Below are 13,822 nucleotides of genomic sequence, written 5' to 3' on the forward strand. Positions count from 1 at the left end.
ATAGATAGATAGATAGATATAGATATATGTAGCTTACAGAAGTTAAAGGTATTTTCGAGGCTTATTTAAGGTGCTTTTTTTAAGGTGTCAAGGTAGCTTTGAGGTTTATTCGAAGTTGATGTCAAAAACAACCTTAAAAGATCAACCTCCCAGGCATATAATTAACGAGATCCATGGAAATCTACTTTAGAGCAACCAGCTTAGGGAGGTTGTTTTTAGGTGTACGAATTATTTTTTTTTTCTCTATACTTCAAGCAAATACGGATATTTGAGATAAGAATAATTTCACCCGATCAAAACTAGAATTTTTTCTGAGTTTTATGTAAGGTTAATTTTTTGAGGCTTAAATTAGTTTTATTAATGAGCTTATTTTTGGTGCAAAACATAACGTCATTTCCTACCTTAGGTGTATTTTTTAACATCTGCCAATCTTAAATCATCCTCAAAAACACCTTATTTTTAGTGAGTTTATAGATATGGTTGAGTACCAAGAGTTGTAGGATCGCATAAGCATTCGTTGATTAGCATCGATGACGTTTGTTTATTTTTGAAACGTCAGACTGCCTTTTACTTTCATAAAACTAAATACTTTTTTTAATATACCCTAATGGCCATTAAAATTGCTACACCAGGGAGGAATTCAAATAATAGAATGATAATTGTTTTAATTTTAATGGTATTAAATGATTTTATTTTTAAAATAAATAAATTAATTACTTGGAATTCGCATGTTTCTTAGAACATCTATTTAAATACTATTTTTAATCAAATGAATAGAATTCAAAGAATACGTTGTAATGTTTATTTATTCAAAAAACAAATAGAATGATAGATTAGAACCCTTTCAAATTTTGATAAAAAAAACAATGGATACCCAACTAAAGTAATTAAACTCTATATGAAATCATTGAGTTAATTGTATATTACTGTGAATAAATTTACAAAAAAACCTCTTTGTTCAATTATATAACTTTTACCATATGCAAATGCATTTCTGGCAAATCCATGGCTGAAATTATGTGCTAAACAGGAAATTTCTGATTCTTTCACTTTTCTATTTTATTTTTTTTTTTTAAATAAAAGTTAATTTTCTAAAATTATTAATTGTCAACTTCTTTAAATTGTCCAATATTATATTACCTTGCGCAGATCCATTTTTGGGTCCATCCTTGGTAACTAACAAATCAAACGCACTTCACTAAGAACGCACTATAAAGCAAAACCCCTCTATTTACGCTTTTACCTCAATTTTCGCTTCTGTTTTTATATTTTGTAATCTGGCAATCTTATTACGAAAATATTTTAAATCATTCATGAAAATTTTCCTGCTCATGTAAGTTCATTTAAAATCGCCACTCGCTTTATAGATTTCATTTTATGTTTAATTCCGTTTTTTCTTTATATTTTATTTCCTGTTTTTACGTGATATTTTTACTTAATATGTTCTATTTTAATTGTTGTAAATTTTCTGTAAAATTTTTTCGAATGTTCCTCACACTATTGTATTGATATATTTTGCTTTAGCTATATTATTACAATATTAGAAAGCACTCCTTTTTACGGATATCATCGTATGAGCTGATGAAAAGATTATATCTTTTATTTCAGGAGTTTAATTAATTTTTTTCCTTTTTTTCGAATTTTTTTTAATTAATTTTTCCCTTCTTTCAATACTCTGGTATTTCTCCATGCTTTCTCCACATTTTGAACTTATGTATACAGAAAAATTGAACTAAAACTAATATATATAGAAAAATTGAATTGAGCAAAAAATCAGTCACCCTTAGGGATAACACGAAAAACATAATTTAATAACGTGTAACATCACTTCTGAATTTTATATCCACTAGGATTCGGTTCGGAATTGAATCCACTAGGTTTTGCTGGTACGTCGAATTCAGTTTAAGCCACTTGTTGGGGTTTTGATCGCGCAAATCCTCCAAATTGCGATGATGCTGATTTCGGAGATTTACCCGTTGTTCCAACATGTCGCACAAATTTTCAATCGGGATCAAGTCAGGTGATTTTGCCCGTCGGACGAGATATATTTAATGTCTGAGTGTTATTAAACCAGTCACATATACTTCCATCCCGATTAACTTTGCTGTTGTCATCTTGAAAAATAGGGGTAACGACAGCATACTCTTCATGAAGATGTTGACTGACAGGCAGCACCTGATCTTCCAGAATGTTAAAAAAAAAACATGGTGGTTCATGCTGGTGGACCCACATAGAGAGGGCCTAATGTATAATACGAAAAGCGACTCCAAAACATGACAGACCCACCTCCAGCATGAACCTGACCTTGCACACAGGCATGATGAGATCGGTGTACTCGCCGAAGACTTGAATTGAGGCAAAAACATGATTCGTCAGACAATATTACATTCCGCCAGTCCGCAACTGCCCACGTTCGGTGACTTCCAGACCACTCAAGTCGCGCAGCTTTGTGTGCTCTGTGAGCAATGGCCTCTTACGAGGTATTCGACTCCAAATGTTCATTGCTTGCAGCTCCCGACGCAACGTTCTCTCAGTAACTGGTGGAGATGGACCTTCATTCACTAACTGAAGCAATTCCTGTCGGGTTTGAAAACGTTTGTGCTTGACAAGTCGTGAAATATGTGTCCGGTCCCTTTCATTTAGGATCTTTTACCGATCACAATTCTGACATTGTGTTTCGTGAACACATGTGTTACATCACTGCTTGTAGACACGTTGAACTATCTGCATCGAAAAACCAACAAATCCAGCAACTTCATTCACCGTATGACCATGGGCACTGTCAAACACAATTTCCCTTTTTTGTCACTCTGTCACATCCCTTCACTTACAGTGCGTACGCAGTTGAGCACGTCACTTGACCACTGCGTCATCTAGCGGAACCTAACGATCCATCGGTGCTAGCGCACTAGGGTGAGTAATTCTTTCTGTCCGGCAAGTTTACATATATATATATATATATANTATATATATATAATTTAATGCGATATTTCTGAATAAAGAATAATTATCTCTAAAATAAAAATTATTCCTTATATGTGTCGATATCGCAAAAAAAATTTGTTGAAAAAGAGCATGAAATAAAAGAAAGTAGTAACCAAACTTACCGGGGTGTAGCAAAATGCGGTTTAGGTTTAAAAATAAAATAATTAGACAGTAAACGCAATTCGCGAAGAGGTAAAGTATTTGAAGTAGTGCTTATAGCTTGAATCGAATAAAATAGAATAAAAAAATAAATTTGGTTGCAAAAAATTTTTCAGCAGGTAATATATTAGTGCTGTCATCTATGAGAAAAACTAGCATCTATCAGTATCTATTAAAAATTCGTTATACTTATAGCACCACTTCAATATAAAAAGTTGGGATAAAATGGGTTAAGTAGCAAACCTTAAGGAAGTTTTTGCGTACCAAAACTGATTGCACGATTATGCTTGAAACTTTCAGAAATGGTGTCTTTCGTGCCCATTGCAAAATTTGTATCAATTGAAATGATCGTATGAAATTTAACTCTTCCTTATCATCAATTTTATTATTTCAGAAATTACTTAGGCCTGATATTTTTTACTTTTGTACTCCAGGAAAACTTTTGTAAAATAAACAAAAGCCATCGGGACAGAAAAATATGTTCGCTAAAGAGAGACGCCCGTTTAGAAGTATGACATGAAACTTTAGATATCTAATGCTGAAAATTGTTTTACTAAATTGAAATGATAGATGAATAAGCAAAAATCAGAAATAAGGAATCAATAAAAAAATTTCTTAAAATCAATATAAATTTAAAGAATAAAATACGAAAGCAACAACGGAAATATTCGACATATGTGTATTACTCTCATACAAAATTTGCTTTTGGCATGTTTTAATATGTGTTTATTATTGGAGTTTGTGAGCTTAGCATTTGGTGTAAGTGTAGTAGACAGCAACTGTAAACATAACATAAATGTTTTCTTTCAATCAACTCATTAATTGTTCTAGATAATATTTATTGCATAAAAGCAGTTTTGCCCTTTCTTTTTTTTTTCTTTCTTTTTTTATATCTAGGAATTACTTGTCTTTTGGAGGTTCAAAATTACTAGGACACAGCGATTGAATTCTAACAACTTAAGAAAAGCTAAACCGAGGGAAAGTCATCTTTCAACGATTTTGGGGAAAATTTCTGCTTGTGGTAAAAAAAAAAAGTTTGTGTTTCAATGTCTGATTCTTTGTTTCGTAAAATTTATTTTTCGTACCATTACATGTAAATGATTCAAAACTTCTTATGATGTGACTCTTTGTTCCTCTTCTCTATAAGTGAAGCTCTTAAAAATTTACCAAAATTGCTAATTCTGAAAGATTTAATTTTATTGTAAATTTATTTTGAAAAAACATTATTAATTAGCAACCATGAAACTTCTGATAAATGGTTTAGTTACTAGCAACCTAAATTGCGAGGATCAACATTTTTAATTTTTATTGAACTTTGACTCGCGCCGACAACAGTCTGATGTTAAAATATCCTCAATGGTAGACGGATTATGGGTTAAAGTCCCCTTGCCATCGAACTAACCGTGGGATGTTTTCATGGTTTTCCTGTTCATGTAACAGAAATACGGGTTAGTTCCATGAAAAAGTCCTCCACGAAGGTGGAGTAGGTAGGGGATCAAAATTTCTAAGGGTTTAAATTTTCTATTTTTTTCGTTAAAAAAAGGTATGTTTATTCGTAGAAAGTAATTTTTTGTGTCTGATTTCTTAATTTAAAATATTGTCTGCAGTTATTTACTGAACTTATTATTTATCATATATGAAGTCAACTTTTCGGGCCATTTTCATTGAGTAATAGAACGTGAAGATCCAGTCAGTTCCTCAAAAGTTATTAAAAATAATTCGTTTTTTTTTCCGCACAGTGCGTCTAAACATGACAAACTTTCCGCCCTATTTAAGTTTCTTTGATCATGACGTTAATCTTCTGCACTGCAAAATGAAAAGAAAAAAAAAACACCCAATGAGCATGCGCAAAAGAAAAAGTGCCACAATTATGAATAGTATTCATGTGAATGTGTCTGTAGAAGACAGCAAAGCCAAGCACTGTCACTTGCTACAAGAGAACAAAATACTAAGGAATTATTTTACAGATTGTGAAACTTATTGCCGGAACCTCGCATTTTTTTACAATATTTTTGATTTTGCTATCCTCTATGCTTGGGTAATTTTCGACAAATCTTTGGTCGCTTTTATTACGGATTGTAAGTTTATTCTCGTGCTTGAACTGCTAAGTAGAATTTTGAGTATCGGGTAGCCCGTAATACATAAAATTCGGCGTCTTAAATAAAGAAATATACCTTTTAACATTGTAGGGGACGTAATAAAACTTCTGATAGCTGTGAGCCATGCTAGAAGCCAATTGGTCAGTATTTTGCTGTCACTTTTTCGTCGCGTGGATATATCATAATCGCTATTGTTGGAACTTCCATATTTTGAAATATGGAAGTTCCAACAAAGCGCGTTGTTTACATTCACGTATTTTGTTTGTTTTCGTATGACTTGTGCTCCGGCCAAAGAATAATCTGTAATACAATATTATACTGTATTGTTATATTGTCATTACTACCATAAAAAAATAACAAATACATTAATATCTGAAAACCCCTGTTCATTATATTTTTTAACAATATTCATCTATTACTGTTTAATAACATCAAATCCTCAAGAGACCTTAAGTGACTTCACTTCGCATCACCAGGATATTTGAGAATTTCATTGATTAACTTAGCTACATACATGCTTTATCCGCCACATCGTCGGAAACCTCTAAGCAATTTTCTGAAGGAAGAAGCAGCAGTTATATCCAACTCAATTAGACAGNTGCCCATCTCTACGTCGGAAACCTCGAAGCAATTTTCTGAAGGAAGAAGCAGCAGTTATATCCAACTCAATTAGACAGAGACACGCCTTCCGCGCTTAGTTAAGATACTGCGCAGAAAGCTGCATCGAGGTCATATATCTCATTATGGTGATGTATGCCAAATAGGAAAAGTATTATACTAGAAAAGTATTATATATTATATATACTGGTAGATAAGAAAAGAAAATTATAATTTTCAATTTTCATTGTTTTATTTGTTGAAAAGAAGCCATTATACCATTATACATTAGTTTTATGATTGACAATGCATGGAAGAAACAGTAAATTGTTGATGGTGCAGGACTCACTCTTATTGCCAGAACTTGAAATAAAATTACGATATTTCATAATATCTATTTGGTTGCAAGTGCTAAATATAGGAGAAATCTCAAAATATTCAGGATTAAAATAAGATTTTAACAATTTTAAACTTGTATACTTTGAGCTTTATGCACCTTGCTCGCTGTTTTACTAAGATCTTACTGCAGATAAGATCGTTACCACACGTAAGTTGTTCGAAGCGCAGCGAAAAGCATGGCAGATTAAAGTAGGCGTTACTATCTTATGTATGTTAACTTGGTATGTTAAAGCTTAGCTTTCAAAGAAATGACCGCAAGTGTATAAGAGAAGGTGCATAAAATGTATAAATATTCCTCTTTACACCCAATTGAAGTATAGGCCATCTATCATTACCTTCATCTTCCTCAATGTATTGTTGACTCCTCCTCATGGCTTGCAGATTGATTTTCATGGTGGCGGCTTTATTAAAGAAGTTTCTGTTAAATTTGTTGAAATGATGGTCGAAACGGTCATTGTTAAGATCTCTATGAATGGCGTTGCGGCGGATAAGCAATCTGGTTCTCGTGAGCTTTCTCAAGATGTCGTTTAGGATTTCGATAAGTTTGTTGAGGTTTTTTCAAAGGCGTTACACCAGGCAGGTGAGGATTGCACAATTCACGCTAGCAATTTTATATCTACCACAATTAAATCGATGTCAGTTACAAGCATAATATAAATTTCGTAATCTTTTGTTTTGATTTTGTGATTTTCAAAAAATAAATGGTAAAATGTCAGGTTCAAGAATTTGTTTAAAATGTCCGCTTTATTGTAGAAATAACTTCTTTTTTTAATATTCCAAAGAAAAAAGATGCCATTTCCAAGTTGTATTTTATATTTAATATCGGACTAATATTTGATTGGATTTATTTACTATACACCTTTTGAAACATTAAGTAATTTTTCTTGAAAACAATACAACTTTTTTTTTTTCATTTTAATTTCCTTCCTCTCCTCTATTATGGATAGAAAGTTTAAAATTGAAAATATTGTAACGTAAAAATTCTAAAATATGAATTAAGGTAAATTTTTTGTGCTCACAGAATGTGATAATTCGTTTTGAACTTTAGGGCATTCGTCAATAATACTCTCAAGCTCAATCTGTGCACCCTCTTGATTACTCATAGATTCTTAATCACACATCTAACAAAAATATTGATTAATTGTAATTTACTGAAATAAACAAGAATTATAATCGCATAAAGCAGTTAAATTTTTTAAATTCAATAATAAAACTAAATCAGGCCTGGTTAGTAGGGCACTGGACGCATGTCCGAAGAATCCCAGTGTAGTAAATTGGGACTGATACACGTTGAATCTTTCTAGTCACAATGTCCTCCATGTTCCCATACCAAATCATACCTTCAGACGTCCTGATCCAGGAGTTTCATTGTCTTCTGGATTGCTTCAAAATTACAAGGCTACGGAGTTAAATATTAGTAGTCGTAAACCCAAAATTGGGTCGGCTGTTGAACGACGGGAATAATACAAAATAAAATAAAATTAAAACAAAGTGTTTTTCCCCCCCGAGCAACAAAATTTAAAAAAAAAAAAATTTAGTAGCGCCATCTGTTATCTCCTTCTTTACTAACAGTCTCGTTGATCAATATGGACACTCAACATGTGCAAAATAAAAAGTGCCACAATTCTAAATAGTATTCACGTGAATGCGTCTGTCGAAGACAACATATTAAAAACCAAGTACTATCATTTGCTACAAGCGAACAAAATACTAAGGAATTTTTCTACAGATTGTGAAATTTATTGCCGGTTCCTCGCACTTTTTTTACAATATTTGTAATTTTGCTATCCTCTATGCTTGGATAATTTTCGATAGATCTTCGGTTGCTTTTATTACGGATTGCAAGTTTATTCTTCTGCTTGAACTGCTAAGTAGAATTTTGATCATCGGGTAGTCCATATTCATAAAATTCAATCTCTAAAATAAAAGAAACTCGCCTTTTAACATTGCAAGGGACGCAATAAAATTTCTGATAGCTATAAGCCATGCTGGAAACTAATTTGTTGTCACTTTTACGTCGCGTGGATATATCATAAATGTTCGCTAATGTTGGAACTTCTACATTTTAAAATATGCATACTAATGCGTGTTCTTTATATTCATGTATTTTATTTATTTTCGAATGACTTGTGCACCAGCCAAAGAATAATCTGTGATACAATATTATACTGTACTGTCTTTTCTTCCATAAAAGAAATTAAATAACAATTACATTAATCTCTAAAACCTTTATGTATTATATTTTTGAACAATGTTCATCAATTTAAAAAATCAATTTGAATAACATCTAACTCTCAAGAGAACTTAAGCGACTCCACCTCGCTTCGTAACAGAAGCATTTCATTGACTCCTAAATTATGCACGCTTTATCTGCCAACTCGTTGGAAGTAGCAGACGAAGCTTCGGAAATGTTGCTATATCTAATTTAACGTATCAGTCGTGTACATAAGGGTGCGCATTAAAATATTGAAAATTATATTATTTTAAATTTACTGGTAACCATTAAATAAATTATTTAAACATTTTTGGTTTTGAGACTATTTGCCACCTGCTTACTAATTCCGCAAACTTTTTCTAAATATTGTAGGCAAATAAATATACTTTATAACAAAATGTCCAGCATTGATTGCATAAAAGTAAAAAAGAGCATCTAAAACATAGTATGACGCGTTTAACAATTATACTCGATTTAAATTTTAAGCTTCTTGTTAATTCAAGGTTGAAAGTAACGCCTACTTTCTACTACGCTTCTTAGTCTAAAATTCCTAACTTATTTCAAAGGCGTTTCACTTTTTTCCTCACTTTAATATTAATTTGCCATCTCTGATTGAGTTGATTGATTTTATTTTTTTGTTCTGGAAATGTTTCTAAAAATGAAAAATTGCTACTTAACTAATTGTATTTAAAACGTAACAGAAAAAAAAGCTTTAAGATATTTATACCTATCGAGTAATAGAGCTTTTACAAAATAAATTAAATATTGTGGAAAACTGGTGCTGCAAATGGCGAATTAAGTTGCACCCAGATTGAAAGATTATTGATAGTAAAATCAAAAATTATACAATTTCAAATATCCGTGGGTTTAATGCTAATATCCCACCAATTAAACAAGTTAAATACCTAGGTATTACCATATCCTATAATCTAAGCAGAAGTAAGCATATTGATGATATCATTAAAAGAGCTAGAGGAGCATTCTTTGTCCTCAATGATATCCTTAACAAAGACTCAAAATTAGATCTTTATAATAAGAGAACCATCCATCAGCAGGCGCTTAGACCTATCTTAACATACGCCTGCCCCGTGCTTAAAGCTCTTGGTAATCATCTAAAGAGAAAACTATCAAGTTTTGAAGATAAACTAATTCGCACGATGCTTGGGGCCCCACGGGCTATCAGTAATAATTCTCTCAAGCGAGACTTCAAAATTGAAGATATTAATTATTGCATGGCAAAGCTCAACATCAAATTTTATAACGAAGCCAAAGACTGCACAGCATCAAACCGTGATCACCTATTTAATAATAGAAATTATCAAAGACAGCGCTAGTTATAGCCCATTAACTGTCTTTCTTACTTCAGACTGTCTCATATCAAAGTTTTATGAATAGGGATCTATTATTAATTACTTGTTTTTTTATCACACAACGCACTCACAGACAGACACTCACAGCACAAACACCAGAACTGTGGCAAACCTGGTGAAGGAGCAACCCTCTAACAGGGCCCAATCCAGGCGAGCCACGGGTCTGTTTAAACTCAGAATAGTGAGCAACCCAACACGAGCGGTGCTACCGGGACGGCAGGGTCAATATTTTAAACGAGGTGCAGTTCAACTTATTTAATTTATATTTTATATATTATATTCCTGTAAATATTCGTTTCCTGTAAATACATGACATTAATTCACGATGTCAACTATTGTTACTTTTTATTATTGCCTTATTACTTACATTTATTTCTTAATTTTAATGAAGTGATTTTAAAAGTTGCCAGCTTATCTGCATTCACGGCTTATTATTATGGGCAAATTGTTCACCATTAAATGGAGATATTGTTCACTATTAAATGGAGATATTCTCCACTATTTTTCTTCTCAATAAATTACATTATCATATTATATACTTATCCAATTTATGACCTTTTCATTTTTATCTATTTATAATAAACTTATTTCTTTAATCATAAACTGCGACTTACATTTTAAACTATACATATTTGAAACAATACCATTTTTTATACTTATTAATCCCTAGGGTTCTGATCAGGGTTAAGTTAATCCCTGTAACTTAAGTGTGGAGAGCAACCCGGCGCGAGTGGTAATTACCGGGACGACCGGATCTCTACTTTAACAGAGCCAGACTTTCTTGTACACATACACATATCTTCACACGCACCTTTAACTCGTCCCCCTTGTTTATATTCTCAAACTGTAAATATTTGTTAGTTTTTTTTATTCTCATTGTATCTTAAATTTTATTACTTGTATCCACGTATATTTTCATTACTTGTATTCAAGTATATTTTCATTACTTGTATCCACGTATATTTTCATTACTCGTATTCACGTATATTTTCACCTACCTCTAATAATTTCCAATTTGATATTTCCTCATAATGGCAAAGAGTCATAAGCTCACTAACTCCATTTTGCGCCCTGAACTATATTTTTTGTCATGTATGTTTTTAGTTTATTTTAGGACGAATGGGAAAAGGATCGTAAGGCCTCAGATGCCCAGTTATCATATAAACGATGATGACTATTTTATACTTATTATCTATGTCAAAAGTACCAGTTGCCCTAGGGCAAAATTTCAGATTAAGAGGTTTGGTGCTAGATTGCGAGGGTAGGTACCTTATCAACCACAGAGCATCGTCGTTGTTGTTGTCGTGTCTATGCAAGTGCAAAGAGTAGAGTCCTCCAAAAGTCTTGATAACAAGGTTTGCAAGTTCTGGAGCCCGATGGCCATGGAGAATTTCGATGGGAGGTGCTCCAAGTTGAAAGAGGGAGCCGATAATGGCCTGGCAGTCAAAAACATGGTCTGGAGTTAGTTGCAAATGAGGACAGTACTTGCGGAAGGGATTGAATTTTATATGGGTGCGTGAGATCTTCATGACCTTGAAATGTCCAGTACGTAGCCCAGCTATTGTACAGGAGAGGTTTCTTGGGCAGTTCAGATCGGGGATTGTTGCCTTGCTAAAATGCTGGGCATCGTCATCGTCTTATAATTATATCAACTATATGGTCAGCTGACCATAATGTGTTACCTCACTTCTTAAAAAAAGTACATGATGGATGCGATAAGGGCCGGGTGGCCGGATTGTTACCGCAACTCAAATAGGACTCATGCTTACATTGTCAATAGTAAACAATTTTACAAAATTTACAAAAAAATGTTAGTAAAATTTGATAATTCAAACACAATATTGAATTTTATCAGTAACCACTCGTTGCGTTTTTAGCCGCCGGTGGAAACCTTCCTTTCAGCAACTATGAATCAAAGTACTAGACTTGCCTGTCAGATTTCGAAATTCCTTACACTCATTAACTTTACTTTTTCATGTGATCTCTATCATTTTTCTGAACCTTATACATAGCACAATAATGCCGAGATGGAGGATTTCGGTTACAGATGTTCAAGGTCCAAAGTAGCCTCCAGACTTGTCCACTCAAGTCTGTGGTATTGAGCTTGTGTGAACGGAAACAATTTTTTGAAGGGAAAAAAAGGGTTTTAAAAAATATACGTCCAAATTCGATCCTGTATAATTCTGAAATATTTCTTTTGGTGAAGTAAAAATTAACGAAATGTTTAAATTAATCCCAGATTAGTCGCTACATTTGAACACTTTTAAGCTGATTATAGAAACTGATGATTTTAAGATTTTGCATTTTTCACAACACTTTTCAGGGATTTGAGGGTGTTAGGCGATCAATCAGCCAGGCCGTCAGCAAGTATTGTGTCCTTCCTTTTCAAACCAGTGCCAACATACTTTAATAATCGCATGTTTTTTAAGCAACGCCCTATCTTCTATCCTATCTCATCCCAGAGATGCCAACTGCTCCGGACAAGCCAAAGTAATTAAAAAAACGGTAAATAACTACAAAGTAAATTTTGCAAATATTTGACTATTTTTGCTTGCGTTTTAAAAGGTATAGCATGACTTAAGTACTACAATGTGGTGAATTATATAAGCCTACGAATTATTTAGAAATAGTGGTAAATAAAAATCTACTAAATTGAGTTTATTGAACCAAGAATCACAATTTATAAACTACCACTTTAAAATATATATTTGCTGTCCATCTAAGTGTTCGTTCGTCCGTTGTAGTGGAACTGGGCGTCTGAGGCATTACGGCTCTGTTCCCATTCATCCTGAAATTAAACTAAGAAACATACTTGACAAAATTAAAATTTGGGGAGAAAATGGAGTTCTTGAGAAAAGAAAAATGACACTTTCCCATTATTAGGTAATAACAAAATTATAAGTAATAAAAATGTACATGAAATCCATCTAATAAAGTAAAATATTTTCTAGTAAATGAATTAAGTTATAAAATTTTACTGGTGTCGATCTACTCAACTGTAACAGAAGTTATGTATAACTCAATCTACTTTTAAGGCAGTTACTAATTTAGGACAAATTTTTCGACCTAAATGTAGCAATTAATCTGATATACAAAGAACAATTTGAAAAAGTACTAGACATGTCAAAATAATAATTAGTACGCTTTTATCGATTCAGATTTCGAACCATTGAAAAACATAATTTAAATTATAAACTCAATAAATTTCCAGTTTCAGTTGAAGAAAATCACTAAGCTTTATTATTAATCATAGAATGAGAAAGAATAAACAATATAAAAGTAAAATATCGCTCACAATACAATAGCCTTTATAAATATAAACAGAAATTTAATTATTACCCTGCATTGTAGGTAAATAAGAATTATTTATAAAAAATAATGAAATCTGCAAAAAAATACAAATTATAGCTCTTAGTACTGATCTATAGAGAAGTAGTGTTTCCCATGTCTATGTACAAAGATAAAAAGTTGCAGTTCATAAATATTAAAAAATAACCAAACAATCAAAACCACAAGCTTTAGCTGCCAACTTTTGCGCAAGGTTTTGTTCAGGGGTATCCTTGTTACTTGAATAAATTTACCCTCTAACAACTGGAGAATTTCCAAAGTTTTAGAAATCTTTCTCCAAAAGGTAGCAATGGTTATGTATCCACCACTGCATAAATTTTTTTAAACATGCGTATTTGAGCAATAAATCTTGACATTTATAATTTCAAATTTTTTTTTTAAAATCTACCACGATGAATCAGTAATTTAAAAAAAAAAATTCAAGTAGATAAGATCTATATGTTGACTAACTATGCTTATAGATGTCTCAATAGTTTTGTTTTTAAATTTCTTTTTTATACGTAATTGTTGTTTTTCTAACACTAAGTAAAATCTTTTTCAGCTATGGATACGGTAACGCAAAATTTTTACGAAGTGATAGCAAAACAACAATTAAGGTTTGAAATATTTTCTAAGAATTAAACTACTTAAACATTCTTCAAACACAATAT

The sequence above is a fragment of the Parasteatoda tepidariorum genome, chromosome 9 (assembly GCF_043381705.1).
Source record: "Parasteatoda tepidariorum isolate YZ-2023 chromosome 9, CAS_Ptep_4.0, whole genome shotgun sequence".
In the NCBI taxonomy this organism is placed as follows: Eukaryota; Metazoa; Arthropoda; class Arachnida; order Araneae; family Theridiidae; genus Parasteatoda; species Parasteatoda tepidariorum.